Source organism: Pelodiscus sinensis, chromosome 6, assembly GCF_052426305.1.
Source record: "Pelodiscus sinensis isolate ZL-2025 chromosome 6, ASM5242630v1, whole genome shotgun sequence".
Taxonomy (NCBI): Eukaryota; Metazoa; Chordata; order Testudines; family Trionychidae; genus Pelodiscus; species Pelodiscus sinensis.
In genome coordinates, this window is record NC_143057.1 from 6,477,170 (window position 1) to 6,492,144 (window position 14,975).

Genomic DNA, 14,975 nt, shown 5'->3' on the forward strand with positions numbered 1-14,975 from the left:
AAGAATGCAGGGAACAGGAATTGGGCCGAAAAAAGAAAGGATGGATGTCTACATTGGGGGGAGGGAGGGCAGATTGCTGGATAAGCTGGTTGCTAAGTAATTACTTTGAACGGTCCTGGGGAGGAGCTATATCAAAATAGCAGTGGTGGAGCATCCACACTACAGCTGTACCGAAATAGCTGTTTTGGAAGAGGCGTTATTCCTCGTGGAATAATGTTTACAGAAGTTGGAATGAGCCATCTGTTGTTTGGAATTTATTTCAAAATAATGGAATTACTGTGTAGACACTCGCATTGTTATTTTGGAATAACAGACGTTATTCTGAAATAATGCTGCTGTGGAGATGAACCCTTAGAGGATCCCAAAGTCCTTGGGAAATGGGGTGGAATCTTTAAAATGCCAGGTCTAAATCTGGCCATGGCTATGTTGGCTTTGTGATAGATAGACCATGGCAATTATTTAAAAACCAGATAGCAATGCTGTGGTCTGATTCTTCTTCTGCTTGCACTGGTGTAAATAAGGAGCTACTTGGCTAAACTGAATAGTTATCTTAGGGTAAAACTGTTACAAGTGTGAGGAGAATCAGACCAGGTGTGTTTGGAAGAGGAAAAGAGTAAGAATAGCAGGTCCAGTTGCAACAATGATCAGGTTTTGATCGTGGTTATACTGTTGCATCTTACAGCATAAGTCAGCCACAATTGTTACTATTCTAATTGTGAGATGTGGCTTATTTGGAACAGTTTCACTGAGAGATGCTACTACTTGAAGCCAAAATGTTTCAAGGTGATTTTTGAGAGCAAGGGAGGAAAAAGTCTAAAACGTATAACCTTCTACAAAGGAATTTCACCTCCCAATTATCGAGAACTGGAATTAATCTGCACATTTGATACCATTAACCTGGGCTTGACTAAAGATATTAAATGGTAAACGCACTACAAAACCAATTTCCCCTGCCTTTAACATTCACATTTGCACATCAAAGCAATGAATAGGTCACATCCAGTGCACTTAATTAGCATTATTAACATGGGTATTACAATTGACAGGTACTTCTTTTGCTGTTATATAGGTCTTGGATGCTGTTATTTCCACTCAACTCATTTGATGAAGTGTGTCTTACCCATGAAAGCTCATGATCTCCCCCCCCCCCCCCTCGCGCGCTCTCAAAAAAAATATATATAATGTTAATCTCTAAGGTGCCACAGGAGCATTCGTCTTTAAAGTTACATACAAACACAGCTATTTCTCTGAGGTTTTTTACACCTGATGGTTAGGGCACCTGCATGGGAGGTCGAAGATTGAGGCTCCAGATTTGAAGTAAAAACTCTACTATGAACAAGGCAGAGTAAGATCTAGAACTGGCTCTTCCATACCCGCAGCAGTATACTAACCACCAAGCTAGAGAGTGGCCACGTTTTCTTGCTTCTGTTTTGGGAAAAACATTCAAAAACTTTTCAGTTTTATTCCATTGCTGAATAAAAACAAGTTCCGAAACCTCATAAGTGGATGTGCACTGGAATTGTCTTCCAGCTAGCTGCTATGGGCTGTGATCTTGCACACTTTGTTACTGAAACAGTGGCAAATGGAAGAGTTAACATCTGTGGTGTCATGAAGACAGAGTTGCATTATCTTGTGACTTCCTGGAAGAGACGCTAATGAGCGCCTCTCCTCAACCATATGTCATCTTTTCCTGCCTGATTGGTTTCTCCCAAAGAAAAGAGGCTAACTTTGCAGGAAAACATGAGAAGAAGAAGGAAGATGTTTTCCAGGCTAGAATACTTTCCTGCATCGCAAACTAGAGGAAAAATATTTCTGGGATGGGAGGAAATAAATATGCTATGTGATCAAATGGAAACAAAGACCAAAGCCGTGAGTTTTGAATATATTCTTAATGCAGGCTGAAAAATATGAAGACAGACCATAAATGATATACCAGACATGGTGCTGTGCTTACAAATTGCAGTTCTAAATGTCATGTTCTATAAGTCTTTCTCGCACACCCTGCATAATTCACAAGATAACTTTTTTCCTGAAATGAATATTATTTTTTTCCCTTGTAGCCAAAATAAACAGCTTTGGTTGCCATTTTATTTTCTTCAGTGTTTGAAACCAACCTCACAAACAGCATTTTTCTGTCTGCAATCTAGAAATCCAAAAATCTTAATCTTTTGCTTTTGATAACCTCCAAATTTTGATTAGGATGCTTTATTTCTTACTGCTGTTAGAGACTCGATCAATGCTGTTCCGTTCATATTGTAGATTTTACCACTCTATGGATATGTCAAGAATATTTTTATCTTCCTTTTTTGAATCCCCTGTTAATCATATCACGATGCACCTTTTCCAGATCTGTAGTTTTATTGAGTGCGGTTTTATAATCTTTGCAGAACTCCTAGCCAGTCATGTCCATAAAGAATTGAAAAAACTGGTATTCACATCACTTGATGTGGTTGGTTTTTTGGGCTCTGCAAAGATTAAAAACACAGTAAGAGTTGAGAGCGTCCTAGAGGGAATATAGAGGTTGCTATTAATATGTTCTTCCTTTGAACAGAACTGATCTAAGGGTTTGGAAATGGAGGAAAAGTGACTGTTTAAAGCAATAGACAAGGCTGAGATTTTTGGAGACACAGCACAGAATATTAGCTATAAAAAGGAACTCTTAGTGATACGAGACAATGCAGAAGTTACTGCTGGGGCGCCCCACCATTTATATAGATGCAGATGAGTAAAGAAATCAGGGAGAAAAGACTATAATTCATTTTTTACAGGTGATGGGGTAGGACCTCAGTCACGTTCAAGGGATGTGGTTTTCATGACTGGATGGGGAGTGAAGCAGCAGTGCCTAATGGCATCCAGCGTATCACGTCACCCACCTGAAGTAACAGTCACACGGAGCCTCCTCTGTCATTCTCACACATCACTTGTCAGGAGAGCTGTAAGTTTTAAGGACAGCGTCTCCTATCTCTTTCTACTCCTGGGGCAAGCTTGGGCTTCCCCTTCTCACTGGCCATTCCCCCTCCTTGTGACTCCCTTGTGGAGTATGTGGCAAACACCCCCATTTCCTGGTCTGGAGCAACTGCCTCATCCATTCCCAGAAGGTGGCCATGTTGTGAGGGAGACAGAAACAGAAGGGGGCAAATGGGGAGGCAAAGCTGGCCGAATGGGGGAAAAGGTGAGGTGGTGGATGCAGTCAATGGTGAAGGGAACAAAATGAAAGAGAAGTAGGGCCCAGGAAATGGAAGAAAGAAAAACGTTGCAGTGGCAAATTCGAGTCTTGTCAGAAAACATTCCAATCTCTGTACTCTGGTTTGCTGTGTGACCTTGGGAACCTTGCCACAGGGCCTCACCAATGTTCCCTCTAATTTTTTCCATCCATGTGTGGAATAAATTTTATGTCCACTGAGGCATGTATGGATGTGCACCACCCGTAGAAACACATGCTGCCAACTGTGGGTGCTCTGCGAATCCTCTGGGCAACATTTGAATTTCTGCTGGGTGGCCGAAAATGGGCCAGTATTGCAGACCCAGCTCACAAGGGGTGATGCAAGCACCCAAAGAATCCAGAATGGAAGTTTATCCAATTACTTCCAGATTCACAGTTTACAAGGCCATTGTGATCATCTAGTCTGACTCCCTGCAACAAACAAAGCTTAGGACTTTCCTCACTTAATTCCTGTTTGAACCATGACATATCTCTTTTAGAATAACATCCACACTCGATTTAAAGATTTCTGCTGGTGGAACGTCCACAACAACTCGCTGAGATGTTTCACTGATTGTTTACCTTTGTTTAAAAAATGATTGTGTTTTGTCTCTAGTCTGAATTCATCTACTTTCAACTTCCAGATTCTTGGATCTCATCTGCTAGCCTGAAAAGCCCATAGTCAACTGTTTGCTCCCCTTGTAGGTACTAGATCTGGATCAAGTTATCCCTTACCCTTCTCTTTGTTATGCTAAACAAGGGGAGTCTGTCACAATAAGGTGTGTTTTCCAAGCCGTCTATCTCTCTAGTGCCTCGTCTCTGAGCCAGTTGCGATGTATCATCCTCCCTCTCGCATTGTCAACACCAGAAAGGGAACCGGTATTCCAGAATCTGTTGCAGTGATGCCAGAGGTAGAGAAGAAAAGTGCTTAAATCCCAAACCAGCCCACTTCCTTCATGGGTTCATATCCACAAAACGGTAGCTGAAAATTGCTACTTAAAAAGCAAGGTGGTGGGAGGCCCTTGTAGGGGGCTCCTGAAAGGAGCTGAAAAAGATTGGAAGGAGGTGAGCTCCCATACTGCCTCCTTGCTGATCAGTTAGATTGCGGGAGAAGGTTTGCCCGCGCCTGCTAAATCTCCATGTATTGCAGGCTGCTCACAGAGGGCTTGTGCTTTTCTGGGGCAGAATCCCATCCTGGAGTCTCCTGCTCACATCCGTGTCTAAACAGTTGTGATTTTGGTCCTTGGCATGGAACTAAACTTTAAAATGATGTCGTAGCTATTTCTGACCCCCTGCCTACCTGTCGCGTTCTTGTGGGTGCTCGCTGATTTTTGAAACAGATGGAGAATGTGTTATTTGAATCTTCCGGTTTATTCCACATACATTTGTAAAGTTAAAAGAGGCAGACGTAAAACCCTCCAGCAAAATGACAATAACAAAACTACAGATGGTCTGGAACCAAACCCTGGATCAAAACAATTCCAGACTCCAGAGGCATTCAGGTTACTCTATTCTCTCGCTGTCTTTTTTTCTTTATACTGTGCTCCTCTTCATATCTGAGTGCCTTCCTGCAGTGCGTTAAACAAGGTGTCTAACATCTATCACCTTTGTTCTCTTGCCAGAGAGAGGGGTGTGTTTTGTTTTGGTCAGTGGTTTTGCTTAAATGTGCATGTTTCTATGTATTTGTTGACGAAGGCAAAGAGCAAGAAATGCATCTTGGACTTGGACCAGAAGCAGGTGTGTTCTGTGTTGGTCTTTCGTTCTTGGGGAAGTTCATTCCAGAGTCTCTTACTGCATCTGGAGAAAATTCTGCACCAACAAGTTTTGCCTATGTGGCAGAATTCCTTTGGGCCTGAAGAAGGTAGTTGCCAACCATGTTCTTTCGGTGGCTTTTTAGAACTTCTGGACTTAGGCCATGGAGCGCCTTTTGAAAACAAGGGTTAAGATTTGACTGTGATGCGATGGCCTGGGAGGAGAGCAGAAAATGTTCTGAAGTAGGTGGAGCTTCCTAAGTGCTGAAGGCTTCGTGCCCAGATCTGTTGCATTGGTGTCATTGAGGTGAAAAATGACAAAGGCATCAGAGGCCAGTTCATCATCTGCCAGGAAGGGACAGAGTATCCTAACCAGCCAAAGGTGTCTGTCCGTACCTTTCATATGTTGAGATGGAAACAGGGCCATCCTTAGGATTTACAGGGCACTACGCAGTACTATTAAACTAGTGCCACTATACCCAAAGGCAGCCTGGGTGGGGAGAGAGGACTGACCATTTTTTAGAGATGTGATTTTTATACTCTTCAGCAACACACTAATGAAATATTTTTTAAAGCAAATGTTAAACTAAGGTCCTGTCGACTCTCACAGTAAATTCAGAAATGAAGAGTACAGACCCGGGTTTGCTAATGCCTGTGGAATGGCTTTTTCACAGGTTCAATGTTCTGCTATTAGGTCTGAAAGACTTTTTTCTCTCTTTTTCTCTCTCTCTTCCCTCTCCTTCCCCCCCGGAGGAAGCAGAGCCACAGAATAGGTATAGGGAGAGGTGGGAGGGTGGGCAGTAAGACCCAGTGGTGCCCTACATTTTCAGGGTGCCCTACTCAGCTGCATAGTCTATGTATGGGCAAGGAGGGCACTGGATGGAAATAACATTGAAGTTGAAGATTTGTTGTTTAGTCTTTCAGCTGTCGATTTTCAACGATCAAATCTCGCATAAGCTGGTGCATGGAGCTTCTGCCTTGCCAGTTTGTGGCACTATTTCCTTCTCGACACACCTTTTGGCTTGCAATTGATTAACATGCTATGTGAATTGAGTCACCTGTTGTGTTGCTTTGCCTTGTGATGCAGTGTTTGAGTGGGGAGTTGCTGGGGTTCTCATTGGCTTTGTTTTTTTCATAGTTGCTCATTAACCCCATCTTTTTGGTGATGCTGGGCAGTCTTTTGATCTTTACTTGTGTTTTGGTTTGAACTACGAGGAGACCTGTGGCACCTTAGAGATGGATTTATTAGGGTGTAAACTTTTGTGGATAAACTCACTGTTATTCTCCAATGTGCCACAGGACTCACTGGTTTTGCTGAGAGAGACTAACACGGCGACCCCCTCCGAGACTTTGAACTGTCACTTAATAGAACCCTGTTACAGTAATATCTAGATTTTCTAGTGTACTATTAAACAGTAGGATGTCTGTGTTGTATCAATATGTATAATGAAGTCTCTGATTGGCTGACTGAACTATGTTTAATGGAAGAATGACAGCTACATAATAACGGCCACACTGGATCAAACCAAAGGTCCAGGTGCCCCAGACAGAATGAACAGAACAGGTATGATCCCTCCCTTGCCACCCATTCCCAGTTTCTGAGAAACAGAAGCAAGGGACTCCGTTCCTACCCATCCTCGCTAATAGCTATTGATGGACCTAACCTCCATGAATTTATCTAGCTCTTTTTGAACGCTATTAAAGTCCTGGTCTTCACAACATCCTCTGGCATGAAGATTAACTGTGTGCTGCATGAAGAAATACTTCTTTTTGCTTGTTATAAACCTGCTACGAATTAATTTCATTTGATGACCCCCTAGTTCTGTGTTATGGGAACAAGTAAATTACTTTTTCTTATTCACTTTCTCCATGCCTGTCACGATTTTATAGACCTCCACCATATCCCTGCTTAGTATCCTCTTTTCTAAGCTGAAAAGTCCCAATCTTTTAAATCTCTGCTCATATAGCAGCTATTTCAAACACCTAATCATTGTAATTGCCAGTTTCTGAACTTTTTTTCCAATGCCAAAATATCTTTTTTGTGAAGAGGTGACCACATCTGCACGCAGTATTCAAGATGAGGTAGTACCATGGATTTATATAGAAGCAATAAGATATTTTCTGTCTCTTCTTAAATTATTCCTAACATTCTATTTCCCTTTTGGTTGCATTTTGAGTGGACGTTTTCAGGGAACTATTCACAATGACTCCAAGATCTCCCTCTTGAGAGGTAACAGCTAATTTAGTCCCCATCATTTTGTACCCAGAGTTGGGGTTATGTTTTCCAATATTCATTCCTTTGCATTTATCAACATTAAAATTCCTTTGCCATATTATTGCTTAGTTTCCTCATTTTGTGGGATCCTTTTGAAGCTCTTCACAGTCTGCTTTGGACTTAACTATCTTGAGCAGTTTAGTATCATCTGCAAATTTTGCCACCTCACTGTTTATCCCTTTCTCCAGATCATTTATGAATATGTTGAATAGGATAACACCACTAGTTGTTACCTCTTTCCATTCTGAAAATTGACCATTGTTTCCTATCCTTTGTTTCCTATCTTTGAACCAGTTATAAATCCATAAGAGGACCTTCCCTCTTATCCCATGACAATTTACTTATGATTTACACCATTTGAAGATCTATGGTAAAGCTGTTAAATCAACATCGCCCCATCATTTCATCAAAGTCACTGAAGCTGTACCGAATTACATGACCCAAAGATCTGGCCTTATATTAGATGCATAATTGCACAAGCAAATTTCTCTACCTTCCATTGTAAGAGTTGCTTGGGTTCTTAACACCTGCATTTCCCATTGGGATAGATGATTAGCTGTAGTTCTACACCTTAGGGATCAGTCTTTAGGAGTCGGGGATGGTCAGCACCTTAAAAAAGTCGCTCGACACCTTGCAGGATGGGGCTCGTAAGCTGCCAACAGGAAAATATGACCATGAAGTTGAGCCTGCAAGATCATGTATTATTACACCTTGCAGTCTGTTTATTTCTGGAAATTTATCTTTGGTGTGTGATTTAAGGATTCTATGGCCACATGTAGCATTGCACTTATGATGTGACTTAGTTGACTTCTGTCAACTGGGAGAGAATGGTTTCTAATTACTTGATGTTCTTGTCTGTCAGAATTACAGCTTCTCCACATTTGATCAGCACTTCTGTTTTTTTTTTTAAATGGAAAAAGGAACGAGGAAGGGACTGGCAAAAGGAGTGTGTGTGTGTGTGTGTGTGTGTGTGTACATGATGAATAGGGGCTCTAGGCTGTGATTTCAAGAAAAATCATAGGGTGAGGCATTCACTGGTGAGTAGGTTATGTTTATGGAAATTGCGAGTAAAACAGCATGTAATTGGCTTGTATCCCAAGCTATTTTTTATCTTTCAAATACATCCTGACATCTATACCCAGGCAAAACTGCCATTGACTTAAATTGGGAGTTTTGTCTGAATATGATGTGCCCATGTATAGATGCACATAAAAATACATACACATCTCTATGGAAAAAATAGGGCCCAGACCAAGCTCCATTACAGCTGATCAAGAGATGCACTCGCTTTGGGGATTGCATCTCATTTGGGCTAAAGACCACAAGCTTTACTCCAACAAGAAAAGGACCAATACTGGGATGAAAGGCAACAGTTTTGAAGACAGGAGTTTCAGGCGCAGCGTAGACAGAACCGAAGAATTCAGTTCTCTGAGCCGTTGTATGACCATAAAGATTGTATTGTCCATTAGCTTGCCATGCAGACCAGCAATCCTGAACATCCGAAGGGGGGAGGGTAATGGTTGTTCCAATAGTTTATCCCATCTCCTGTGCTATCCCATTCCAGAATATCCCAAATAGGATTCACGCATCTGAGCTTGGAGCCAGATCTCAACGTCAATGGACATCAGGATCTGGTGTTCAGGTTTGGGCCTATTGCTAATCAAATACAACGGACATTTTACTTTTAATACAGGAATCTACAATTTCTGTGGGGGCTCTGATAAAGAGTATTAAGCTTGTCATTGATTCTAATGCTAAAGCTTTAGTGTTTAGACACTCAGCTATACACCTGCTATTTTATTTACACATACAATAAATAATATTGTAGTTAGGGACATAAAAGAACATTATGACCCTCTGTACTTCCTATTAGCACAAGAACAGGTTCTAACTAATAGCTTCACCTGCTCTGTTCCTGTCTCTTTCTGATAGCAAAGTGATAAATACCTGGTTGCCTTCCATCTTCTGTGAATGTTGCCTTGTTTTTGTGTTTATAACTGGATTGGCCTCATGAGATTTAACCTCATGTGACTGGATCTATTCATGGAAGATTAGATGACAAATCCTGTTGGGTGAGTCTAAACTAGATTTGATGTAATCTGCATTGTGAATGCACCTCTTGATTGACTATAATGGAGATGGTCAGGGCGCTGTTGCCTTGGAAGGCAGTGTGCGTGTGTCTGTGTGTTTGTGCATGTGTGTGCAGACAGATATCTAGCTGCCTAGGTCCCAATTAGCTCTAATTGTATTTTGCTGCTAGAGACCAACCTGACTCATCAACTCCACCCTTCTGCACAACGGAGGCCTCCAATGCCGGCTTTGAAAGTAGCCACTCTTATTTTTCCAGGCAGCATAGAGGAGTTGAGTAGTGAGTAAGCCTTGCAGATGCAATCAGGACACTAAACGAGAACTCAAATGAGCTAAAGTCCCCCGCTTATTAACGTGTAACTGTTTGTTTGATGAGTAGATGATAAAACAAAACACACAAGTTATTTTTTCTTTCATTTTTCATGAAAAGAACCAGATGGACCAGGGTGACCAAAGACAAAATTTCCAAAAACCCAACAATTCTGGATGCCGGTATTTTCAACTTAAGATGCCTTGAAGGGGAACTGAGACAGGGGGTTATGCAGAAGTCACCTACGACAGAGCATACTGATCAAAGAAAGTAACAGAATGCTGGAGGTATTCTGAAATAGATACCCTGAGTCTTCACAAGCCACCTATTATTTTGAAATATTTTTCAAAATAACGGGTGTGCTATTTCACCATCCCGGTAAACCTTGTTGCACGAGGGATAAGAGGTGGCTCGAAATAGTGTGTTGTTTTGAAATAGTTTCAAAATAAGATACGCCATTTGCATAGTGCAAATAGCATATCTTATTTCAAGTTTAGGGTGCTGTGTAGATGCACCCTAAGAATGGTAACCTATAAAAACCAGAAGGAGAGCACTTTAACCTCCCTGGCATGTGGTAACAGACTTGAAAGTTGCCATACTTGAGCAAAACTTTAGAAACAGATTGCAGCATGAATCTGCTGAGATGGAATTCACCTGACACCTCTTCAGAATGGGCCTGGATAGGGAGTGTGGGAATGGCTAGCTCAGTATAAAAATTTAGGGATTCTCCTCTTCTTATCTCCTGTTGGAAGTGGGCCACATCCACTCTGATTGATTTAGCCTCATTCGCACTGATGTAACACTCCTATCTCTGTGTAAATCCCCACCAAACGGAAGCTTCTGCTTCATGCATCTGATGAAGCGTGTTGCAGCCCACAAATACTAATGCCCTATTAAATGTGTTAGCCTTGAAGGCACCATGGGACTCGTTGTTTTCACAACTACCGAGCCTCCAAAAATCATGTCCTGTCAAGCAGGGCGCTGAAATCTCTTGCCTACAGATCCCCTACCACATGAGCAATTGCAGTACAAGTTTCCTCATGATATCCTTGCCAGCACATCACCAATTCCTTCTGCAAAAGCTCGTCCATGCTGAGAACCTAATCCAATGCTGTTGAGGTCATTGAAAAGATACCTGTTGATTTTAATTGGCATTGGCTTAAATCATTCTACTGACTCTACCAACCTAAAGGCCAATTGTAACGGTAACTTGGCTGGTGTCGACCTGACCAGTAGCAACTGGGATGAGACTACAGCCTCATATCACAGTGTCTGTAATAGAGATGACAGAGCAATCGCTTTCCATCTGCACTGATCATGACAGTATTGAAACCAATGATCTAAAAGTCTCTCTCTCATATTATCAGCTCTCTGTGTTGGGGTGATGATGACCTTCAGTCACTTCTGACACCGGCCTGCAATTTCTGTCTGAACAACTGAAATCAAAGAAGAAAAAAGAACTACAGTTTTGCTAACCTCTCCTTTTCAGCTCCAATAAAATGCCGTTTACTGTTCTATGAGATTAATGTCCCTCGCTCCTGATTACAAGCATCTGATCAGCATGTTAATTAGTTTTTTTTAAAACAAAAAATCCCTCCCCAAACCATGCAACAGCTGCTATTTTGCTGCTGAGTCCATTCAGGGTGTGTAATTTTTGATGAGATTTATTGTAAAATAATTTTTTTCTGTTGGTTTTCCAGCCAGCATTAATGCAGCATCTGTTCTCTTTCTTGCACGTAATGCCATGAGAAGGGTGGAGATGGGGAACTTCATTCTGTCGCCAGAGGGTCACTCAATTTGCAGTTTTTTGGGTGGGGTGGCCTAGGGTGGAGGCAGGCATGGCATGAACTGCATTCCAGGGCATGCAATTTAAGTTCTCTGGTAGGCGGACAGGATTTCATCTTCTTTAGAAGATCGACACACCACTAGATCTGTATTTGACTGCACTTTTGGGTCTGATCTTGAAAGAGCGTAACATCTATTCAATGGGTGTCCAAGGCACTCCACACTTGACTGCAGAGAGCTCACTGCCTGTGACAGGGTCAGGTCAGAGGGATACAAAAAAGTAATGGAAGGGAGGCATATTGGCCTCTGACTGACTTGGTCTCTGTTCTCAGGCTAGCTGGGAGGGGCTGATCTAAAACCAGCAGAGTCAATCAGGGGATATTGAGCACCTGGGGCTAATTGAATAGTCTTGTAGAGTCAGGTGAGCCTCAGCTGATTAGGACACCTGGGGTCAATTAGGGAAACTAGCTGAGAGTGGCTTGAAAAGGAGTTTTCCTACAGTTGGAGGGGCGTGCGAGTAGCTGAGAGGACGGAGGAAAGTGCTGCTGGGAGCAGGAGAAAAGAAGAGCTAAGTGGAGACTGGGAGGATGAGCCTGAAAGAAGGAAGGTGTTGGGGAAGTAGCCCAAGGACCTTGTAGCTGTCTCATAGCAGGCGTCAGAGACTCTCATAGGCAGGTGATATCACAGGGCCCTGGGCTGGACACCAGAGTAGACGATGGGCGTGGGTTGCCCCCAAACACCCACTCCCCATTCCCACTCAAGGAAAAGACTGTGGAGTTTATTCTCCCTCTATACCATATATTGGCCAATGATGAAAGGAGCTCAACAAACAGCAAGCTGCTGCTCTGGTGCCTGAAACTGAGGGCTGCTGTGAGCCTCTGAGGCAAGCAAATCTGCCTGAAAGTGCAGGACCCACCAAGGAGCTTTGTCACACTGCCTTGCAGAAACATGCCTGTACTGTGTCAGACCCCCACCCACTCTAAGGGTACGTCTAAACTACATCCCTCTTTTGAAAGAGGGATGTAAATTAGACAGATCGAAATTGCAAATAAAGCCAGGATTTGAATTTCCCGTGTTTCGTTTGCATAATTGTGTCATGGCATTTTTTCAAAAAACGCTATTTTGAAAGTGAAACTGCAGCCTAGATGGGATTCCTTGGGAAAAAAAATAAGGCTTTTTTAAAAGATCCTGTACTCCTCAAAAAATGAGGTTTACAGGATCTTTATAGTGTTTTTTCGAAAAAAAACCCCTATGACGTGATTATGCAAATGAAGCACGGGAAATTCAAGTCCCGGCTTCATTTGCAATTTTGATATGTCTAATTTACACCCCTCTTTCGAAAGAGGAATGTAGTCTAGACATAGCCTAAGGTACTTAAGTAGATGGGTCCTATGGGTTCCAGCTTGCTTGCTTAAAGTTGGGCAAGATCTCAGGTACCTACCTAAATTGGACATTAAGGATCACATGGCACTTGGGGTAGGGTGCTGAGTTCTCGCGACTCCCATTGACTTCAAAGGGTGTAAGGAGTACTCAGTACCTTCCAGGATCAGTGCACAATGGCTGATCCACCTTGGAACACTCTGAGTGTGCTACAGATGTAACAGACTGGATTTGCAAATGCACCAAGATCATGTTGCTAGCCGCACCTGCGGGCAGAACTGTGGCTGCTTGCACCTGCTCTACTAAGTCCAAGCTGGTATGCTGAAAGAAGGCTGTTCTTGACTACCCGGCAAAATGCCACAGCCTCTGAATGCACAGGGTATACGGGGAACCAGGACGTTGGAACAGAAATAAATTGTATTCAGTCACAGAATTAAAAAAGAATATTTTGTGAGACCAGAGGTGGATTCAGTTTGTTGCTGTAGAAACCTGACAAAAGCATTAACCTCAGTGCCTTATTCTTTTAACAGCTTTATTTTAATAGCTATTTATTTAACAGTAAGGATAGATTATGTTACTAAATATGTTTCCTACCTCTGTGCACAAAAAGATATTATATCTTCATAGCACAGCTCCATGACTAGCTCAAGCTATCACTGAGTTACTGTTTTCTGATTCCCAGGTGATATTCTTTGAATGAGTCGACTCATATAAATGTATAAGTCCTACGTGTCCCCTGTACGACTAGGACAGCACTATAATATTGTCCAGTATTCAGGACAAATATGGACCGAGATTTGTGAATGACCATTTTCTCATTTTGATAGTATCTTGGGACTCTCAGAAGATCAAAGGATTTGCAGCCAGGAAAGTTTCCAGAAGTAGGACATTCTGTCACTGTGTTTTGGGTAAGACAGTCCTCCCTCCTTGTCTGTCTTCTCACCAGCCACTTCACCCAAGATTGCTGTGATGCTGGTTTGCTGCCCAGAATCCTGATTGCTCTGCTGAATGTTAAAAAACAATCTGGAAGAAGGGTTTATATCAGCACTTGCCTTGAGGAATGAAAAATAAACTTGGCTCCTGAATATTATGTTGTTCCTCACACAGAGAATAAATGGTTTTTGACCTGGATAAATAGGAGGGCATAAACCAGAGCTGGACAAAGTATTCAGAGTAAATAACTTCTTTACACATCTTTGTCTCCTCTATTTGCAAGTTGTTCAAAAGCGTACATCTGTCACAGCTTTCTTCAATTCAGGAAAATTCAGGTGATATTTTCATGCAAATTAGTGTCACCCAAGGGATCGATTGCATGTCACTTGTATTTGATGCTTTTATATTTTCTATTTATTGGGGGCCCCAGTGCATGGGAACAACTTCTGAAAATGCTGAATGATCTCATCTCTCATTCGTATGAATGGGGAATTTGGGACCCTTAGCTAGATTGAGCTCTACTGCTAATGTGCGATTGGTCACCATAATTGTTTGGCTTAATTTTTGTTCCCTGATCCTGTGAGTGTAATTGTGATGAAGACAGGAAGGAGGTGATCAAATCATTTGACCTTGGGGAGTCGCTGGATGGGAGCGGTTTGTGGAATTAGGAGATAGGCAGGCAAGATTAGGGAATTACCGCGCTATATTAAGTCTTTCTTTTCTAGGCCTTGCCTGAGACGGTCCCACAAAAAATTAAGAGTATTATAATATTGCCTGGAGTCTTATTAAAATAATTTTCTATCATTGCATTTACCCAAGAATTTGTGGGATGTGTCTGATCTTTACCAGCCTTTTTAAATTACCCCCGGGTCAGAGCTTTGGCCAGGGGGTTTGCAGAGTTCTAGCTTTGAGCAGTGAAATCATGTATCCTTGTCAATCTTGTTTAAACTGCCTTAGTGTAAAGGGTCTGGCGTGGGTGTGAGGCACACCCCATCCTCATGGTGCTGTGTTAATTGCAGTGTCTCTTCCAATGACATTTACTAGGCTTCAATTTGTCACCTTTTACCACAGTCCGAGTGAAAAGTGAGTTAGGAATCATGACACGATTAAACAATCCTTGTGCTAGTTGTGAAGCTGACTTGAATTTGCTGGGCTTGTCTGTAGAGCTATAAAATTGCAGATGTTTGGACTTGGGCTGAAGCTGAGACCTGAGAGGCAGGAAGATCCCAAAGTCTCCCTGGCTCAGCCCCA

General features: G+C 42.2%; 1 protein-coding gene across 1 annotated transcript in view; it reads left to right on the forward strand.

Moving 5' to 3' along the window:
* The first annotated feature begins 13,627 nt into the window (after positions 1-13,627).
* Positions 13,628-14,975, forward strand: part of LOC149524113 (uncharacterized) — a 194,950-nt gene continuing 193,602 nt past the window's right edge. Inside the window, exon 1 of the mRNA XM_089779548.1 lies at positions 13,628-13,699. The gene's annotated coding sequence lies outside the window, so the exon portion shown is untranslated. The remainder of the gene's footprint in view (positions 13,700-14,975) is intronic.